Source organism: Notolepis coatsorum (genome assembly GCF_963971535.1).
Source record: "Notolepis coatsorum genome assembly, chromosome: 1".
Taxonomy (NCBI): Eukaryota; Metazoa; Chordata; class Actinopteri; order Aulopiformes; family Paralepididae; genus Notolepis; species Notolepis coatsorum.
Window position 1 is genome coordinate 123,256,296 of NC_140165.1, and position 18,985 is coordinate 123,275,280.

The following is an 18,985-nucleotide window of genomic DNA, read 5'->3' on the forward strand; positions in this document are numbered from 1 at the left end:
GTAAGTGGAAATCAACCTGTTCTAGTTTAGTTGTAAGTGTAAATCAACCTGTTCTAGTTTGGTTGTAAGTGGAAATCAACCTGTTCTAGTTTAGTTGTAAGTGGAAATCAACCTGTTCTAGTTTGGTTGTAAGTGGAAATCAACCTGTTCTAGTTTAGTTGTAAGTGGAAATCAACCTGTTCTAGTTTTAGGTGTAAGTGGAAATCAACCTGTTCTAGTTTAGTTGTAAGTGTAAATCAACCTGTTCTAGTTTGGTTGTAAGTGGAAATCAACCTGTTCTATTTGGGTTGTAAGTGGAAATCAACCTGTTCTAGTTTAGTTGTAAGTGGAAATCAACCTGTTCTAGTTTGGTTGTAAGTGGAAATCAACCTGTTCTATTTGGGTTGTAAGTGGAAATCAACCTGTTCTAGTTTGGCTGTAAGTGGAAATCAACCTGTTCTAGTTTAGTTGTAAGTGGAAATCAACCTGTTCTAGTTTGGCTGTAAGTGGAAATCAACCTGTTCTAGTTTGGTTGTAAGTGGAAATCAACCTGTTCTAGTTTGGCTGTAAGTGGAAATCAACCTGTTCTAGTTTGGTTGTAAGTGGAAATCAACCTGTTCTAGTTTAGCTGTAAGTGGAAATCAACTTGTTCTAGTTTGGCTGTAAGTGGAAATCAACCTGTTCTAGTTTGGGTGTAAGTGGAAATCAACCTGTTCTAGTTTGGGTGTAAGTGGAAATCAACCTGTTCTAGTTTGGTTGTAAGTGGAAATCAACCTGTTCTAGTTGAGGTGTAAGTGGAAATCAACCTGTTCTAGTTTAGTTGTAAGTGGAAATCAACCTGTTCTAGTTTAGTTGTAAGTGGAAATCAACCTGTTCTAGTTTAGTTGTAAGTGTAAATCAACCTGTTCTAGTTTGGTTGTAAGTGGAAATCAACCTGTTCTAGTTTAGTTGTAAGTGGAAATCAACCTGTTCTAGTTTGGTTGTAAGTGGAAATCAACCTGTTCTAGTTTAGTTGTAAGTGGAAATCAACCTGTTCTAGTTTGGTTGTAAGTGGAAATCAACCTGTTCTATTTGGGTTGTAAGTGGAAATCAACCTGTTCTAGTTTAGTTGTAAGTGGAAATCAACCTGTTCTAGTTTGGTTGTAAGTGGAAATCAACCTGTTCTAGTTTGGTTGTAAGTGGAAATCAACCTGTTCTATTTGGGTTGTAAGTGGAAATCAACCTGTTCTAGTTTGGGGTGTAAGTGGAAATCAACCTGTTCTAGTTTGGCTGTAAGTGGAAATCAACCTGTTCTAGTTTGGCTGTAAGTGGAAATCAACCTGTTCTAGTTTGGCTGTAAGTGGAAATTAACCTGTTCTAGTTTGGCTGTAAGTGGAAATCAACCTGTTCTAGTTTGGCTGTAAGTGGAAATCAACCTGTTCTAGTTTGGTTGTAAGTGGAAATCAACCTGTTCTAGTTTGGCTGTAAGTGGAAATCAACCTGTTCTAGTTTAGTTGTAAGTGGAAATCAGCCTGTTCTAGTTTGGTTGTAAGTGGAAATCAACCTGTTCTAGTTTGGTTGTAAGTGGAAATCAACCTGTTCTAGTTTGGTTGTAAGTGGAAATCAACCTGTTCTAGTTTGGTTGTAAGTGGAAATCAACCTGTATTTGGGTTGTAAGTGGAAATCAACCTGTTCTAGTTTGGTTGTAAGTGGAAATCAACCTGTTCTAGTTTGGTTGTAAGTGTAAATCAACCTGTTCTAGTTTGGTTGTAAGTGGAAATCAACCTGTTCTAGTTTGGTTGTAAGTGGAAATCAACCTGTTCTAGTTTGGCTGTAAGTGGAAATCAACCTGTTCTAGTTTGGTTGTAAGTGGAAATCAACCTGTTCTAGTTTAGCTGTAAGTGGAAATCAACTTGTTCTAGTTTGGCTGTAAGTGGAAATCAACCTGTTCTAGTTTGGCTGTAAGTGGAAATCAACCTGTTCTAGTTTGGCTGTAAGTGGAAATCAACCTGTTCTAGTTTAGCTGTAAGTGGAAATCAACCTGTTCTAGTTTAGTTGTAAGTGGAAATCAACCTGTTCTAGTTTGGCTGTAAGTGGAAATCAACCTGTTCTAGTTCAGTTGTAAGTGGAAATCAACCTGTTCTGTTCTAGTTTGGGTGTAAGTGGAAATCAACCTGTTCTAGTTTGGGTGTAAGTGGAAATCAACCTGTTCTAGTTTGGTTGTAAGTGGAAATCAACCTGTTCTAGTTGAGGTGTAAGTGGAAATCAACCTGTTCTAGTTTAGTTGTAAGTGGAAATCAACCTGTTCTAGTTTAGTTGTAAGTGGAAATCAACCTGTTCTAGTTTAGTTGTAAGTGTAAATCAACCTGTTCTAGTTTGGTTGTAAGTGGAAATCAACCTGTTCTAGTTTAGTTGTAAGTGGAAATCAACCTGTTCTAGTTTGGTTGTAAGTGGAAATCAACCTGTTCTAGTTTAGTTGTAAGTGTAAATCAACCTGTTCTAGTTTGGTTGTAAGTGGAAATCAACCTGTTCTATTTGGGTTGTAAGTGGAAATCAACCTGTTCTAGTTTAGTTGTAAGTGGAAATCAACCTGTTCTAGTTTGGTTGTAAGTGGAAATCAACCTGTTCTAGTTTGGTTGTAAGTGGAAATCAACCTGTTCTATTTGGGTTGTAAGTGGAAATCAACCTGTTCTAGTTTGGGGTGTAAGTGGAAATCAACCTGTTCTAGTTTGGCTGTAAGTGGAAATCAACCTGTTCTAGTTTGGCTGTAAGTGGAAATCAACCTGTTCTAGTTTGGTTGTAAGTGGAAATCAACCTGTTCTAGTTTGGCTGTAAGTGGAAATCAACCTGTTCTAGTTTGGCTGTAAGTGGAAATCAACCTGTTCTAGTTTGGCTGTAAGTGGAAATCAACCTGTTCTAGTTTGGTTGTAAGTGGAAATCAACCTGTTCTAGTTTGGCTGTAAGTGGAAATCAACCTGTTCTAGTTTAGTTGTAAGTGGAAATCAGCCTGTTCTAGTTTGGTTGTAAGTGGAAATCAACCTGTTCTAGTTTGGTTGTAAGTGGAAATCAACCTGTTCTAGTTTGGTGTAAGTGGAAATCAACCTGTTCTAGTTTGGTTGTAAGTGGAAATCAACCTGTTCTAGTTTAGTTGTAAGTGTAAATCAACCTGTTCTAGTTTGGTTGTAAGTGGAAATCAACCTGTTCTAGTTTAGTTGTAAGTGGAAATCAACCTGTTCTAGTTTGGTTGTAAGTGGAAATCAACCTGTTCTATTTTAGTTGTAAGTGGAAATCAACCTGTTCTAGTTTGGTTGTAAGTGGAAATCAACCTGTTCTAGTTTAGTTGTAAGTGGAAATCAACCTGTTCTAGTTTTAGGTGTAAGTGGAAATCAACCTGTTCTAGTTTAGTTGTAAGTGTAAATCAACCTGTTCTAGTTTGGTTGTAAGTGGAAATCAACCTGTTCTATTTGGGTTGTAAGTGGAAATCAACCTGTTCTAGTTTAGTTGTAAGTGGAAATCAACCTGTTCTAGTTTGGTTGTAAGTGGAAATCAACCTGTTCTATTTGGGTTGTAAGTGGAAATCAACCTGTTCTAGTTTGGCTGTAAGTGGAAATCAACCTGTTCTAGTTTAGTTGTAAGTGGAAATCAACCTGTTCTAGTTTGGCTGTAAGTGGAAATCAACCTGTTCTAGTTTGGTTGTAAGTGGAAATCAACCTGTTCTAGTTTGGCTGTAAGTGGAAATCAACCTCTTCTAGTTTGGTTGTAAGTGGAAATCAACCTGTTCTAGTTTAGCTGTAAGTGGAAATCAACTTGTTCTAGTTTGGCTGTAAGTGGAAATCAACCTGTTCTAGTTTGGGTGTAAGTGGAAATCAACCTGTTCTAGTTTGGGTGTAAGTGGAAATCAACCTGTTCTAGTTTGGTTGTAAGTGGAAATCAACCTGTTCTAGTTGAGGTGTAAGTGGAAATCAACCTGTTCTAGTTTAGTTGTAAGTGGAAATCAACCTGTTCTAGTTTAGTTGTAAGTGGAAATCAACCTGTTCTAGTTTAGTTGTAAGTGTAAATCAACCTGTTCTAGTTTGGTTGTAAGTGGAAATCAACCTGTTCTAGTTTAGTTGTAAGTGGAAATCAACCTGTTCTAGTTTGGTTGTAAGTGGAAATCAACCTGTTCTAGTTTAGTTGTAAGTGGAAATCAACCTGTTCTAGTTTAGTTGTAAGTGTAAATCAACCTGTTCTAGTTTGGTTGTAAGTGGAAATCAACCTGTTCTAGTTTAGTTGTAAGTGGAAATCAACCTGTTCTAGTTTGGTTGTAAGTGGAAATCAACCTGTTCTATTTTAGTTGTAAGTGGAAATCAACCTGTTCTAGTTTGGTTGTAAGTGGAAATCAACCTGTTCTAGTTTAGTTGTAAGTGGAAATCAACCTGTTCTAGTTTTAGGTGTAAGTGGAAATCAACCTGTTCTAGTTTAGTTGTAAGTGTAAATCAACCTGTTCTAGTTTGGTTGTAAGTGGAAATCAACCTGTTCTATTTGGGTTGTAAGTGGAAATCAACCTGTTCTAGTTTAGTTGTAAGTGGAAATCAACCTGTTCTAGTTTGGTTGTAAGTGGAAATCAACCTGTTCTATTTGGGTTGTAAGTGGAAATCAACCTGTTCTAGTTTGGCTGTAAGTGGAAATCAACCTGTTCTAGTTTAGTTGTAAGTGGAAATCAACCTGTTCTAGTTTGGCTGTAAGTGGAAATCAACCTGTTCTAGTTTGGTTGTAAGTGGAAATCAACCTGTTCTAGTTTGGCTGTAAGTGGAAATCAACCTGTTCTAGTTTGGTTGTAAGTGGAAATCAACCTGTTCTAGTTTAGCTGTAAGTGGAAATCAACTTGTTCTAGTTTGGCTGTAAGTGGAAATCAACCTGTTCTAGTTTGGGTGTAAGTGGAAATCAACCTGTTCTAGTTTGGGTGTAAGTGGAAATCAACCTGTTCTAGTTTGGTTGTAAGTGGAAATCAACCTGTTCTAGTTGAGGTGTAAGTGGAAATCAACCTGTTCTAGTTTAGTTGTAAGTGGAAATCAACCTGTTCTAGTTTAGTTGTAAGTGGAAATCAACCTGTTCTAGTTTAGTTGTAAGTGTAAATCAACCTGTTCTAGTTTGGTTGTAAGTGGAAATCAACCTGTTCTAGTTTAGTTGTAAGTGGAAATCAACCTGTTCTAGTTTGGTTGTAAGTGGAAATCAACCTGTTCTAGTTTAGTTGTAAGTGGAAATCAACCTGTTCTAGTTTTAGGTGTAAGTGGAAATCAACCTGTTCTAGTTTAGTTGTAAGTGTAAATCAACCTGTTCTAGTTTGGTTGTAAGTGGAAATCAACCTGTTCTATTTGGGTTGTAAGTGGAAATCAACCTGTTCTAGTTTAGTTGTAAGTGGAAATCAACCTGTTCTAGTTTGGTTGTAAGTGGAAATCAACCTGTTCTATTTGGGTTGTAAGTGGAAATCAACCTGTTCTAGTTTGGCTGTAAGTGGAAATCAACCTGTTCTAGTTTAGTTGTAAGTGGAAATCAACCTGTTCTAGTTTGGCTGTAAGTGGAAATCAACCTGTTCTAGTTTGGTTGTAAGTGGAAATCAACCTGTTCTAGTTTGGCTGTAAGTGGAAATCAACCTGTTCTAGTTTGGTTGTAAGTGGAAATCAACCTGTTCTAGTTTAGCTGTAAGTGGAAATCAACTTGTTCTAGTTTGGCTGTAAGTGGAAATCAACCTGTTCTAGTTTGGGTGTAAGTGGAAATCAACCTGTTCTAGTTTGGGTGTAATTGGAAATCAACCTGTTCTAGTTTGGTTGTAAGTGGAAATCAACCTGTTCTAGTTGAGGTGTAAGTGGAAATCAACCTGTTCTAGTTTAGTTGTAAGTGGAAATCAACCTGTTCTAGTTTAGTTGTAAGTGGAAATCAACCTGTTCTAGTTTAGTTGTAAGTGTAAATCAACCTGTTCTAGTTTGGTTGTAAGTGGAAATCAACCTGTTCTAGTTTAGTTGTAAGTGGAAATCAACCTGTTCTAGTTTGGTTGTAAGTGGAAATCAACCTGTTCTAGTTTAGTTGTAAGTGGAAATCAACCTGTTCTAGTTTGGTTGTAAGTGGAAATCAACCTGTTCTATTTGGGTTGTAAGTGGAAATCAACCTGTTCTAGTTTAGTTGTAAGTGGAAATCAACCTGTTCTAGTTTGGTTGTAAGTGGAAATCAACCTGTTCTAGTTTGGTTGTAAGTGGAAATCAACCTGTTCTATTTGGGTTGTAAGTGGAAATCAACCTGTTCTAGTTTGGGGTGTAAGTGGAAATCAACCTGTTCTAGTTTGGCTGTAAGTGGAAATCAACCTGTTCTAGTTTGGCTGTAAGTGGAAATCAACCTGTTCTAGTTTGGCTGTAAGTGGAAATTAACCTGTTCTAGTTTGGCTGTAAGTGGAAATCAACCTGTTCTAGTTTGGCTGTAAGTGGAAATCAACCTGTTCTAGTTTGGTTGTAAGTGGAAATCAACCTGTTCTAGTTTGGCTGTAAGTGGAAATCAACCTGTTCTAGTTTAGTTGTAAGTGGAAATCAGCCTGTTCTAGTTTGGTTGTAAGTGGAAATCAACCTGTTCTAGTTTGGTTGTAAGTGGAAATCAACCTGTTCTAGTTTGGTTGTAAGTGGAAATCAACCTGTTCTAGTTTGGTTGTAAGTGGAAATCAACCTGTATTTGGGTTGTAAGTGGAAATCAACCTGTTCTAGTTTGGTTGTAAGTGGAAATCAACCTGTTCTAGTTTGGTTGTAAGTGTAAATCAACCTGTTCTAGTTTGGTTGTAAGTGGAAATCAACCTGTTCTAGTTTGGTTGTAAGTGGAAATCAACCTGTTCTAGTTTGGCTGTAAGTGGAAATCAACCTGTTCTAGTTTGGTTGTAAGTGGAAATCAACCTGTTCTAGTTTAGCTGTAAGTGGAAATCAACTTGTTCTAGTTTGGCTGTAAGTGGAAATCAACCTGTTCTAGTTTGGCTGTAAGTGGAAATCAACCTGTTCTAGTTTGGCTGTAAGTGGAAATCAACCTGTTCTAGTTTAGCTGTAAGTGGAAATCAACCTGTTCTAGTTTAGTTGTAAGTGGAAATCAACCTGTTCTAGTTTGGCTGTAAGTGGAAATCAACCTGTTCTAGTTCAGTTGTAAGTGGAAATCAACCTGTTCTGTTCTAGTTTGGGTGTAAGTGGAAATCAACCTGTTCTAGTTTGGGTGTAAGTGGAAATCAACCTGTTCTAGTTTGGTTGTAAGTGGAAATCAACCTGTTCTAGTTGAGGTGTAAGTGGAAATCAACCTGTTCTAGTTTAGTTGTAAGTGGAAATCAACCTGTTCTAGTTTAGTTGTAAGTGGAAATCAACCTGTTCTAGTTTAGTTGTAAGTGTAAATCAACCTGTTCTAGTTTGGTTGTAAGTGGAAATCAACCTGTTCTAGTTTAGTTGTAAGTGGAAATCAACCTGTTCTAGTTTGGTTGTAAGTGGAAATCAACCTGTTCTAGTTTAGTTGTAAGTGTAAATCAACCTGTTCTAGTTTGGTTGTAAGTGGAAATCAACCTGTTCTATTTGGGTTGTAAGTGGAAATCAACCTGTTCTAGTTTAGTTGTAAGTGGAAATCAACCTGTTCTAGTTTGGTTGTAAGTGGAAATCAACCTGTTCTAGTTTGGTTGTAAGTGGAAATCAACCTGTTCTATTTGGGTTGTAAGTGGAAATCAACCTGTTCTAGTTTGGGGTGTAAGTGGAAATCAACCTGTTCTAGTTTGGCTGTAAGTGGAAATCAACCTGTTCTAGTTTGGCTGTAAGTGGAAATCAACCTGTTCTAGTTTGGTTGTAAGTGGAAATCAACCTGTTCTAGTTTGGCTGTAAGTGGAAATCAACCTGTTCTAGTTTGGCTGTAAGTGGAAATCAATCTGTTCTAGTTTGGCTGTAAGTGGAAATCAACCTGTTCTAGTTTGGTTGTAAGTGGAAATCAACCTGTTCTAGTTTGGCTGTAAGTGGAAATCAACCTGTTCTAGTTTAGTTGTAAGTGGAAATCAGCCTGTTCTAGTTTGGTTGTAAGTGGAAATCAACCTGTTCTAGTTTGGTTGTAAGTGGAAATCAACCTGTTCTAGTTTGGTGTAAGTGGAAATCAACCTGTTCTAGTTTGGTTGTAAGTGGAAATCAACCTGTTCTAGTTTAGTTGTAAGTGTAAATCAACCTGTTCTAGTTTGGTTGTAAGTGGAAATCAACCTGTTCTAGTTTAGTTGTAAGTGGAAATCAACCTGTTCTAGTTTGGTTGTAAGTGGAAATCAACCTGTTCTATTTTAGTTGTACGTGGAAATCAACCTGTTCTAGTTTGGTTGTAAGTGGAAATCAACCTGTTCTAGTTTAGTTGTAAGTGGAAATCAACCTGTTCTAGTTTTAGGTGTAAGTGGAAATCAACCTGTTCTAGTTTAGTTGTAAGTGTAAATCAACCTGTTCTAGTTTGGTTGTAAGTGGAAATCAACCTGTTCTATTTGGGTTGTAAGTGGAAATCAACCTGTTCTAGTTTAGTTGTAAGTGGAAATCAACCTGTTCTAGTTTGGTTGTAAGTGGAAATCAACCTGTTCTATTTGGGTTGTAAGTGGAAATCAACCTGTTCTAGTTTGGCTGTAAGTGGAAATCAACCTGTTCTAGTTTAGTTGTAAGTGGAAATCAACCTGTTCTAGTTTGGCTGTAAGTGGAAATCAACCTGTTCTAGTTTGGTTGTAAGTGGAAATCAACCTGTTCTAGTTTGGCTGTAAGTGGAAATCAACCTGTTCTAGTTTGGTTGTAAGTGGAAATCAACCTGTTCTAGTTTAGCTGTAAGTGGAAATCAACTTGTTCTAGTTTGGCTGTAAGTGGAAATCAACCTGTTCTAGTTTGGGTGTAAGTGGAAATCAACCTGTTCTAGTTTGGGTGTAAGTGGAAATCAACCTGTTCTAGTTTGGTTGTAAGTGGAAATCAACCTGTTCTAGTTGAGGTGTAAGTGGAAATCAACCTGTTCTAGTTTAGTTGTAAGTGGAAATCAACCTGTTCTAGTTTAGTTGTAAGTGGAAATCAACCTGTTCTAGTTTAGTTGTAAGTGGAAATCAACCTGTTCTAGTTTAGTTGTAAGTGTAAATCAACCTGTTCTAGTTTGGTTGTAAGTGGAAATCAACCTGTTCTAGTTTAGTTGTAAGTGGAAATCAACCTGTTCTAGTTTGGTTGTAAGTGGAAATCAACCTGTTCTAGTTTAGTTGTAAGTGGAAATCAACCTGTTCTAGTTTGGTTGTAAGTGGAAATCAACCTGTTCTATTTGGGTTGTAAGTGGAAATCAACCTGTTCTAGTTTAGTTGTAAGTGGAAATCAACCTGTTCTAGTTTGGTTGTAAGTGGAAATCAACCTGTTCTAGTTTGGTTGTAAGTGGAAATCAACCTGTTCTATTTGGGTTGTAAGTGGAAATCAACCTGTTCTAGTTTGGGGTGTAAGTGGAAATCAACCTGTTCTAGTTTGGCTGTAAGTGGAAATCAACCTGTTCTAGTTTGGCTGTAAGTGGAAATCAACCTGTTCTAGTTTGGCTGTAAGTGGAAATTAACCTGTTCTAGTTTGGCTGTAAGTGGAAATCAACCTGTTCTAGTTTGGCTGTAAGTGGAAATCAACCTGTTCTAGTTTGGTTGTAAGTGGAAATCAACCTGTTCTAGTTTGGCTGTAAGTGGAAATCAACCTGTTCTAGTTTAGTTGTAAGTGGAAATCAGCCTGTTCTAGTTTGGTTGTAAGTGGAAATCAACCTGTTCTAGTTTGGTTGTAAGTGGAAATCAACCTGTTCTAGTTTGGTTGTAAGTGGAAATCAACCTGTTCTAGTTTGGTTGTAAGTGGAAATCAACCTGTATTTGGGTTGTAAGTGGAAATCAACCTGTTCTAGTTTGGTTGTAAGTGGAAATCAACCTGTTCTAGTTTGGTTGTAAGTGTAAATCAACCTGTTCTAGTTTGGTTGTAAGTGGAAATCAACCTGTTCTAGTTTGGTTGTAAGTGGAAATCAACCTGTTCTAGTTTGGCTGTAAGTGGAAATCAACCTGTTCTAGTTTGGTTGTAAGTGGAAATCAACCTGTTCTAGTTTAGCTGTAAGTGGAAATCAACTTGTTCTAGTTTGGCTGTAAGTGGAAATCAACCTGTTCTAGTTTGGCTGTAAGTGGAAATCAACCTGTTCTACTTTGGCTGTAAGTGGAAATCAACCTGTTCTAGTTTAGCTGTAAGTGGAAATCAACCTGTTCTAGTTTAGTTGTAAGTGGAAATCAACCTGTCCTAGTTTGGCTGTAAGTGGAAATCAACCTGTTCTAGTTTAGTTGTAAGTGGAAATCAACCTGTTCTAGTTTGGTTGTAAGTGGAAATCAACCTGTTCTAGTTTGGTTGTAAGTGGAAATCAACCTGTTCTATTTGGGTTGTAAGTGGAAATCAACCTGTTCTAGTTTGGGGTGTAAGTGGAAATCAACCTGTTCTAGTTTGGCTGTAAGTGGAAATCAACCTGTTCTAGTTTGGCTGTAAGTGGAAATCAACCTGTTCTAGTTTGGCTGTAAGTGGAAATTAACCTGTTCTAGTTTGGCTGTAAGTGGAAATCAACCTGTTCTAGTTTGGCTGTAAGTGGAAATCAACCTGTTCTAGTTTGGTTGTAAGTGGAAATCAACCTGTTCTAGTTTGGCTGTAAGTGGAAATCAACCTGTTCTAGTTTAGTTGTAAGTGGAAATCAGCCTGTTCTAGTTTGGTTGTAAGTGGAAATCAACCTGTTCTAGTTTGGTTGTAAGTGGAAATCAACCTGTTCTAGTTTGGTTGTAAGTGGAAATCAACCTGTTCTAGTTTGGTTGTAAGTGGAAATCAACCTGTATTTGGGTTGTAAGTGGAAATCAACCTGTTCTAGTTTGGTTGTAAGTGGAAATCAACCTGTTCTAGTTTGGTTGTAAGTGTAAATCAACCTGTTCTAGTTTGGTTGTAAGTGGAAATCAACCTGTTCTAGTTTGGTTGTAAGTGGAAATCAACCTGTTCTAGTTTGGCTGTAAGTGGAAATCAACCTGTTCTAGTTTGGTTGTAAGTGGAAATCAACCTGTTCTAGTTTAGCTGTAAGTGGAAATCAACTTGTTCTAGTTTGGCTGTAAGTGGAAATCAACCTGTTCTAGTTTGGCTGTAAGTGGAAATCAACCTGTTCTAGTTTGGCTGTAAGTGGAAATCAACCTGTTCTAGTTTAGCTGTAAGTGGAAATCAACCTGTTCTAGTTTAGTTGTAAGTGGAAATCAACCTGTCCTAGTTTGGCTGTAAGTGGAAATCAACCTGTTCTAGTTCAGTTGTAAGTGGAAATCAACCTGTTCTGTTCTAGTTTGGGTGTAAGTGGAAATCAACCTGTTCTAGTTTGGGTGTAAGTGGAAATCAACCTGTTCTAGTTTGGTTGTAAGTGGAAATCAACCTGTTCTAGTTGAGGTGTAAGTGGAAATCAACCTGTTCTAGTTTAGTTGTAAGTGGAAATCAACCTGTTCTAGTTTAGTTGTAAGTGGAAATCAACCTGTTCTAGTTTAGTTGTAAGTGTAAATCAACCTGTTCTAGTTTGGTTGTAAGTGGAAATCAACCTGTTCTAGTTTAGTTGTAAGTGGAAATCAACCTGTTCTAGTTTGGTTGTAAGTGGAAATCAACCTGTTCTAGTTTAGTTGTAAGTGTAAATCAACCTGTTCTAGTTTGGTTGTAAGTGGAAATTAACCTGTTCTATTTGGGTTGTAAGTGGAAATCAACCTGTTCTAGTTTAGTTGTAAGTGGAAATCAACCTGTTCTAGTTTGGTTGTAAGTGGAAATCAACCTGTTCTAGTTTGGTTGTAAGTGGAAATCAACCTGTTCTATTTGGGTTGTAAGTGGAAATCAACCTGTTCTAGTTTGGGGTGTAAGTGGAAATCAACCTGTTCTAGTTTGGCTGTAAGTGGAAATCAACCTGTTCTAGTTTGGCTGTAAGTGGAAATCAACCTGTTCTAGTTTGGTTGTAAGTGGAAATCAACCTGTTCTAGTTTGGCTGTAAGTGGAAATCAACCTGTTCTAGTTTGGCTGTAAGTGGAAATCAACCTGTTCTAGTTTGGCTGTAAGTGGAAATCAACCTGTTCTAGTTTGGTTGTAAGTGGAAATCAACCTGTTCTAGTTTGGCTGTAAGTGGAAATCAACCTGTTCTAGTTTAGTTGTAAGTGGAAATCAGCCTGTTCTAGTTTGGTTGTAAGTGGAAATCAACCTGTTCTAGTTTGGTTGTAAGTGGAAATCAACCTGTTCTAGTTTGGTGTAAGTGGAAATCAACCTGTTCTAGTTTGGCTGTAAGTGGAAATCAACCTGTTCTAGTTTAGTTGTAAGTGGAAATCAGCCTGTTCTAGTTTGGTTGTAAGTGGAAATCAACCTGTTCTAGTTTGGTTGTAAGTGGAAATCAACCTGTTCTAGTTTGGTTGTAAGTGGAAATCAACCTGTTCTAGTTTGGTTGTAAGTGGAAATCAACCTGTATTTGGGTTGTAAGTGGAAATCAACCTGTTCTAGTTTGGTTGTAAGTGGAAATCAACCTGTTCTAGTTTGGTTGTAAGTGTAAATCAACCTGTTCTAGTTTGGTTGTAAGTGGAAATCAACCTGTTCTAGTTTGGTTGTAAGTGGAAATCAACCTGTTCTAGTTTGGCTGTAAGTGGAAATCAACCTGTTCTAGTTTGGTTGTAAGTGGAAATCAACCTGTTCTAGTTTAGCTGTAAGTGGAAATCAACTTGTTCTAGTTTGGCTGTAAGTGGAAATCAACCTGTTCTAGTTTGGCTGTAAGTGGAAATCAACCTGTTCTAGTTTGGCTGTAAGTGGAAATCAACCTGTTCTAGTTTAGCTGTAAGTGGAAATCAACCTGTTCTAGTTTAGTTGTAAGTGGAAATCAACCTGTCCTAGTTTGGCTGTAAGTGGAAATCAACCTGTTCTAGTTTAGTTGTAAGTGGAAATCAACCTGTTCTAGTTTGGTTGTAAGTGGAAATCAACCTGTTCTAGTTTGGTTGTAAGTGGAAATCAACCTGTTCTATTTGGGTTGTAAGTGGAAATCAACCTGTTCTAGTTTGGGGTGTAAGTGGAAATCAACCTGTTCTAGTTTGGCTGTAAGTGGAAATCAACCTGTTCTAGTTTGGCTGTAAGTGGAAATCAACCTGTTCTAGTTTAGTTGTAAGTGGAAATCAACCTGTTCTAGTTTGGTTGTAAGTGGAAATCAACCTGTTCTAGTTTGGTTGTAAGTGGAAATCAACCTGTTCTATTTGGGTTGTAAGTGGAAATCAACCTGTTCTAGTTTGGGGTGTAAGTGGAAATCAACCTGTTCTAGTTTAGTTGTAAGTGGAAATCAACCTGTTCTAGTTTAGTTGTAAGTGTAAATCAACCTGTTCTAGTTTGGTTGTAAGTGGAAATCAACCTGTTCTAGTTTAGTTGTAAGTGGAAATCAACCTGTTCTAGTTTGGTTGTAAGTGGAAATCAACCTGTTCTAGTTTAGTTGTAAGTGTAAATCAACCTGTTCTAGTTTGGTTGTAAGTGGAAATCAACCTGTTCTATTTGGGTTGTAAGTGGAAATCAACCTGTTCTAGTTTAGTTGTAAGTGGAAATCAACCTGTTCTAGTTTGGTTGTAAGTGGAAATCAACCTGTTCTAGTTTGGTTGTAAGTGGAAATCAACCTGTTCTATTTGGGTTGTAAGTGGAAATCAACCTGTTCTAGTTTGGGGTGTAAGTGGAAATCAACCTGTTCTAGTTTGGCTGTAAGTGGAAATCAACCTGTTCTAGTTTGGCTGTAAGTGGAAATCAACCTGTTCTAGTTTGGTTGTAAGTGGAAATCAACCTGTTCTAGTTTGGCTGTAAGTGGAAATCAACCTGTTCTAGTTTGGCTGTAAGTGGAAATCAACCTGTTCTAGTTTGGCTGTAAGTGGAAATCAACCTGTTCTAGTTTGGTTGTAAGTGGAAATCAACCTGTTCTAGTTTGGCTGTAAGTGGAAATCAACCTGTTCTAGTTTAGTTGTAAGTGGAAATCAGCCTGTTCTAGTTTGGTTGTAAGTGGAAATCAACCTGTTCTAGTTTAGTTGTAAGTGGAAATCAACCTGTCCTAGTTTGGCTGTAAGTGGAAATCAACCTGTTCTAGTTTAGTTGTAAGTGGAAATCAACCTGTTCTAGTTTGGTTGTAAGTGGAAATCAACCTGTTCTAGTTTGGTTGTAAGTGGAAATCAACCTGTTCTATTTGGGTTGTAAGTGGAAATCAACCTGTTCTAGTTTGGGGTGTAAGTGGAAATCAACCTGTTCTAGTTTGGCTGTAAGTGGAAATCAACCTGTTCTAGTTTGGCTGTAAGTGGAAATCAACCTGTTCTAGTTTAGTTGTAAGTGGAAATCAACCTGTTCTAGTTTGGTTGTAAGTGGAAATCAACCTGTTCTAGTTTGGTTGTAAGTGGAAATCAACCTGTTCTATTTGGGTTGTAAGTGGAAATCAACCTGTTCTAGTTTGGGGTGTAAGTGGAAATCAACCTGTTCTAGTTTAGTTGTAAGTGGAAATCAACCTGTTCTAGTTTAGTTGTAAGTGTAAATCAACCTGTTCTAGTTTGGTTGTAAGTGGAAATCAACCTGTTCTAGTTTAGTTGTAAGTGGAAATCAACCTGTTCTAGTTTGGTTGTAAGTGGAAATCAACCTGTTCTAGTTTAGTTGTAAGTGTAAATCAACCTGTTCTAGTTTGGTTGTAAGTGGAAATCAACCTGTTCTATTTGGGTTGTAAGTGGAAATCAACCTGTTCTAGTTTAGTTGTAAGTGGAAATCAACCTGTTCTAGTTTGGTTGTAAGTGGAAATCAACCTGTTCTAGTTTGGTTGTAAGTGGAAATCAACCTGTTCTATTTGGGTTGTAAGTGGAAATCAACCTGTTCTAGTTTGGGGTGTAAGTGGAAATCAACCTGTTCTAGTTTGGCTGTAAGTGGAAATCAACCTGTTCTAGTTTGGCTGTAAGTGGAAATCAACCTGTTCTAGTTTGGTTGTAAGTGGAAATCAACCTGTTCTAGTTTGGCTGTAAGTGGAAATCAACCTGTTCTAGTTTGGCTGTAAGTGGAAATCAACCTGTTCTAGTTTGGCTGTAAGTGGAAATCAACCTGTTCTAGTTTGGTTGTAAGTGGAAATCAACCTGTTCTAGTTTGGCTGTAAGTGGAAATCAACCTGTTCTAGTTTAGTTGTAAGTGGAAATCAGCCTGTTCTAGTTTGGTTGTAAGTGGAAATCAACCTGTTCTAGTTTGGTTGTAAGTGGAAATCAACCTGTTCTAGTTTGGTGTAAGTGGAAATCAACCTGTTCTAGTTTGGTTGTAAGTGGAAATCAACCTGTTCTAGTTTGGTTGTAAGTGTAAATCAACCTGTTCTAGTTTGGTTGTAAGTGGAAATCAATCTGTTCTAGTTTGGTTGTAAGTGGAAATCAACCTGTTCTAGTTTGGTTGTAAGTGGAAATCAACCTGTTCTAGTTTGGTTGTAAGTGGAAATCAACCTATTCTAGTTTGGTTGTAAGTGGAAATCAACCTGTTCTAGTTTGGTTGTAAGTGGAAATCAACCTGTTCTAGTTTGGTTGTAAGTGGAAATCAACCTGTTCTAGTTCAGTTGTAAGTGGAAATCAACCTGTTCTAGTTTAGTTGTAAGTGGAAATCAACCTGTTCTAGTTGGGTTGTAAGTGGAAATCAACCTGTTCTAGTTTGGTTGTAAGTGGAAATCAACCTGTTCTAGTTTGGTTGTAAGTGGAAATCAACCTGTTCTAGTTTGGCTGTAAGTGGAAATCAACCTGTTCTAGTTTGGTTGTAAGTGGAAATCAACCTGTTCTAGTTTGGTTGTAAGTGGACATTTGGATGACACAACAGGAAGAGGCCTGGGGAGACAGGAAGAGAGACCTTTAACTGACTAACTGACTGACTCGTTATCTGGTCAGTGGGGCTGCTATCTCTCTCTCTCTTCCCCCCTCTCTCTCTCTCTCTCTCTCTCTCTCTCTCTCCCTCCCCCCTGTGTCTCTCTCTCCCCCTCTCTCTCTCACGTGCTCTCTCCCCCCTGTGTCTCTCCCCCCTGTGTCTCTCTCCCCCCCTCTCTCTCTCTCTCTATCTCCCCCCTGTCTCTCTCTCTCTCTCTCTCTCTCTCTCTCTCTCTCTCTCTCTCTCTCTCTCTCTCTCCCCCCCTGTCTCTCTATCTCCCCCCCTCTCTCTCACTCTCGCTCTCTCTCTCTCTCAATTGAATTCAAATGGGCTTTATTGACATGGGAAACATACATTTACCTTGCCAACGCCAAACAAAACCATCAAACAGAGAAATCAGAAGAAATCAGTACAGGAATTGTTTGTGTGTGTGTCTCTCTCTCTCTCTCTCTCTCTCTCTCTCTCTCTCTCTCTCTCTCTCTCTCTCTCTCTCTAGAAAATGTACATGTACAATAATAAATGTATAATAATATGCAAATATCAACAATCTCATCAAACAACAATTAAATCCATAGATGTTGTCTGTATTGTATGGAAGGAATGAGTCTAGAATGTGGAACAACATGGGGAGCAGCCATCCAGAAACATGTACTACAGAGCTCATCTTAGCGTTCTCAGTGTTGGACAACATTCAACATATTCTTCAGCTAATACTGCCCACTGACCCCCACATACATAAGCTAAGATATTCCTTTATTGATCCCTTTGGGGAAATGCAGGCACCATAGCAGCATGGGGGAGGGGGGAGGGAGGTACACAGGTAGTAAAAAAGCAGTGTAAACAATATAACAAATCAATATAATTAACTCTGGACATGTGCATATTATCTGCAACAAGGGGTGAGATGAGGGTATGTATGCCCCCTCAGTTATATTTGCCCTACAATATAGTTACATATAATCCAATCAAAATTGTATCTAATATATAATCTAAAAAAAACGAAATGCTAAATATATGCAATATATAATCTAATTGTCTAAATCTAATATATCATCTAAAAATGCTAAATGCTAAATATATGATCTGATGAAGTATACAGTATTCACATACTCTACCTCGTTCTCTGTCTCTCTCTCTCCCTCTCCCACTCTCTCTCTCTTTCCCTCGTATCTACATTAAACCATTGATTATGCCAAGCAGTAGGACGTGCGTCACATGATCGTGCAGCTCGTTGTATTATGGTGCGTTCACGTCAGGTGGGAAGAAGCGGACGAACCAGATGACATCTCGTTGCTACAACTAGGAAGCATTCACGCGTTGAACTCGTGGAAACGCCCACATCCAAGATGGCGATCTTAGCCTACTGCTAACCTATTGCTACAAGTCGTTAACAAGTTCCGTTAAAATCAACTGTAGACGAACAGCAGCAAGTATAGCTCGTTTTTCATATGAAGAGTACAGCAGTATGATTGTATTATTCTGATTATGTGATCAAAGTGATCATTTTGATTTGTATTTACCTTGTATTGCCGACATCGCCGTCAAGCTTGCTGCCATGATGGTTGATACTTCCGCATTTCGGGATGTGAAGTGGGAGATATCGGGGTATATAAAAAACTCCCATATGACCTAGTAGGAATTACCACTAGGAGGCTGACGTGAATGGCTTTTCCCAGTCGGAAGCTGGTTCTTCCGCTTCTTCCCACCTGACGTGAACGCACCATTAGACCAGGGGTCGGTAACCTGAGTCTCTTTAGCCAATCAGCTGCGGTTCCCTGGCCCCAATAAGGGAAGGACTCAAAAGGAGCTGCATAGTTCAGGTTATATTTCAAAGTAGGTCTACAGATGCCAGTGTTTTTTCTCCTTTTCTGTGTTTTATTTCAAAGTAGGTCTACACATGGTAGTCTTTTTTCAAAGTGGACTACTTTTTATTTTATAAATGTTCCACAAATAAGGGAAGGACTCAAATATACCTGAATAGTTCAGGGTTTTATTTCAAAGTCGGTCTACAGACACCAGTGTTTTGTCTCCTCTTCTGTGTTTTATTTTAAAATAGGTCTACTTTTTTCTCCTCTTCATAAGAGTTTGAGGTTTTCCTTTGTTATAACATGTAAAAACAGCAATAAAAAGTCAATGTTCTTTTTGTTGCTTTATTATTCCATTAATGCAACAAACCGTGTGCTATAAGTATAAAGTATAATAAATCGCAAATGACTTTGGGTATGCAATTGTCAGGCGTTTTATGCTAAATGTGGGGTATGCTTGGGGATATATCAAACGTTATACACTGTGTTATCTTCATTTTAAGGGTAAATAGGTTGTGCGGCTCCCTGAGCATTTTATTTTGTGGGAGGGGGGAAAAGTGGCTCTTTTGATAGTAAAGGTTGCTGACCCCTGTATTAGACGATGGGAGCTCTCTCTCTCTCTGTCTCTCTCTGTCTCTCTCTGTCTGTCTCTCTCTCTCTCTACCTCTCTCTCTCTACCACTCCCTCACACACTCTATCTCTCCTCTCTCTCTCTCTCTCTCTCTCTCTCTCTCTCTCTCTCTCTCTCTCTCTCTCTCTCTCTCTCTAGTGATATATAATTCCATCAGGACTCTGGGCGTTTAGGATTGATTGATTGATTGAAAAGTTTATTAACAGATTGCAGAATGGGTACAGTACAGTACAGCTCAATACATACAATTGTTAAGAGGATTCAGACCTGAGAAAGACTTTCGTCTTGTTTCCATCAGGGTCCCCCATTCACATGACATACAGATAGACAGTACTGCTACATCTATACATTTATGACATACCAGATTTTCAAATACAGTACTGCCGTCTGGCCTTCGTCTGGGTGCCACAGCGAGCTCATTCTACTCTACTCTGTTCTATCCCCAACAGGACCATTAGACTGCCACAGTCTATCTGTCAACCACCTCCATACAATTTAAACCCGCTGTTTGTCAATACGACTGGACTGGTCTGGTCTGGTCTGGACTGGACTGGTCTGGTCTGGTCTGCCCTGGTCTGATCTGGCTTGGTCTGGTCTGGTCTGGTCTGTTCTGGTCTATCCAGTTAAGATCCTCTCATAATAATAATAATGTTATCTAATTGCTCTCTCTCTCTGTCTGTCTGTCT

The 18,985-nt window shown here is 38.4% G+C and overlaps 1 protein-coding gene across 1 annotated transcript in view; it reads left to right on the forward strand.

Annotated features, from left to right (window-relative positions):
* The window catches only part of LOC311248943 (tight junction protein 1-like), a gene marked incomplete at its 3' end in the record, with an annotated part of 73,490 nt that overhangs the window by 28,150 nt on the left and 26,355 nt on the right, over nucleotides 1-18,985 (forward strand). The gene's annotated exons all lie outside the window — the stretch shown is intronic.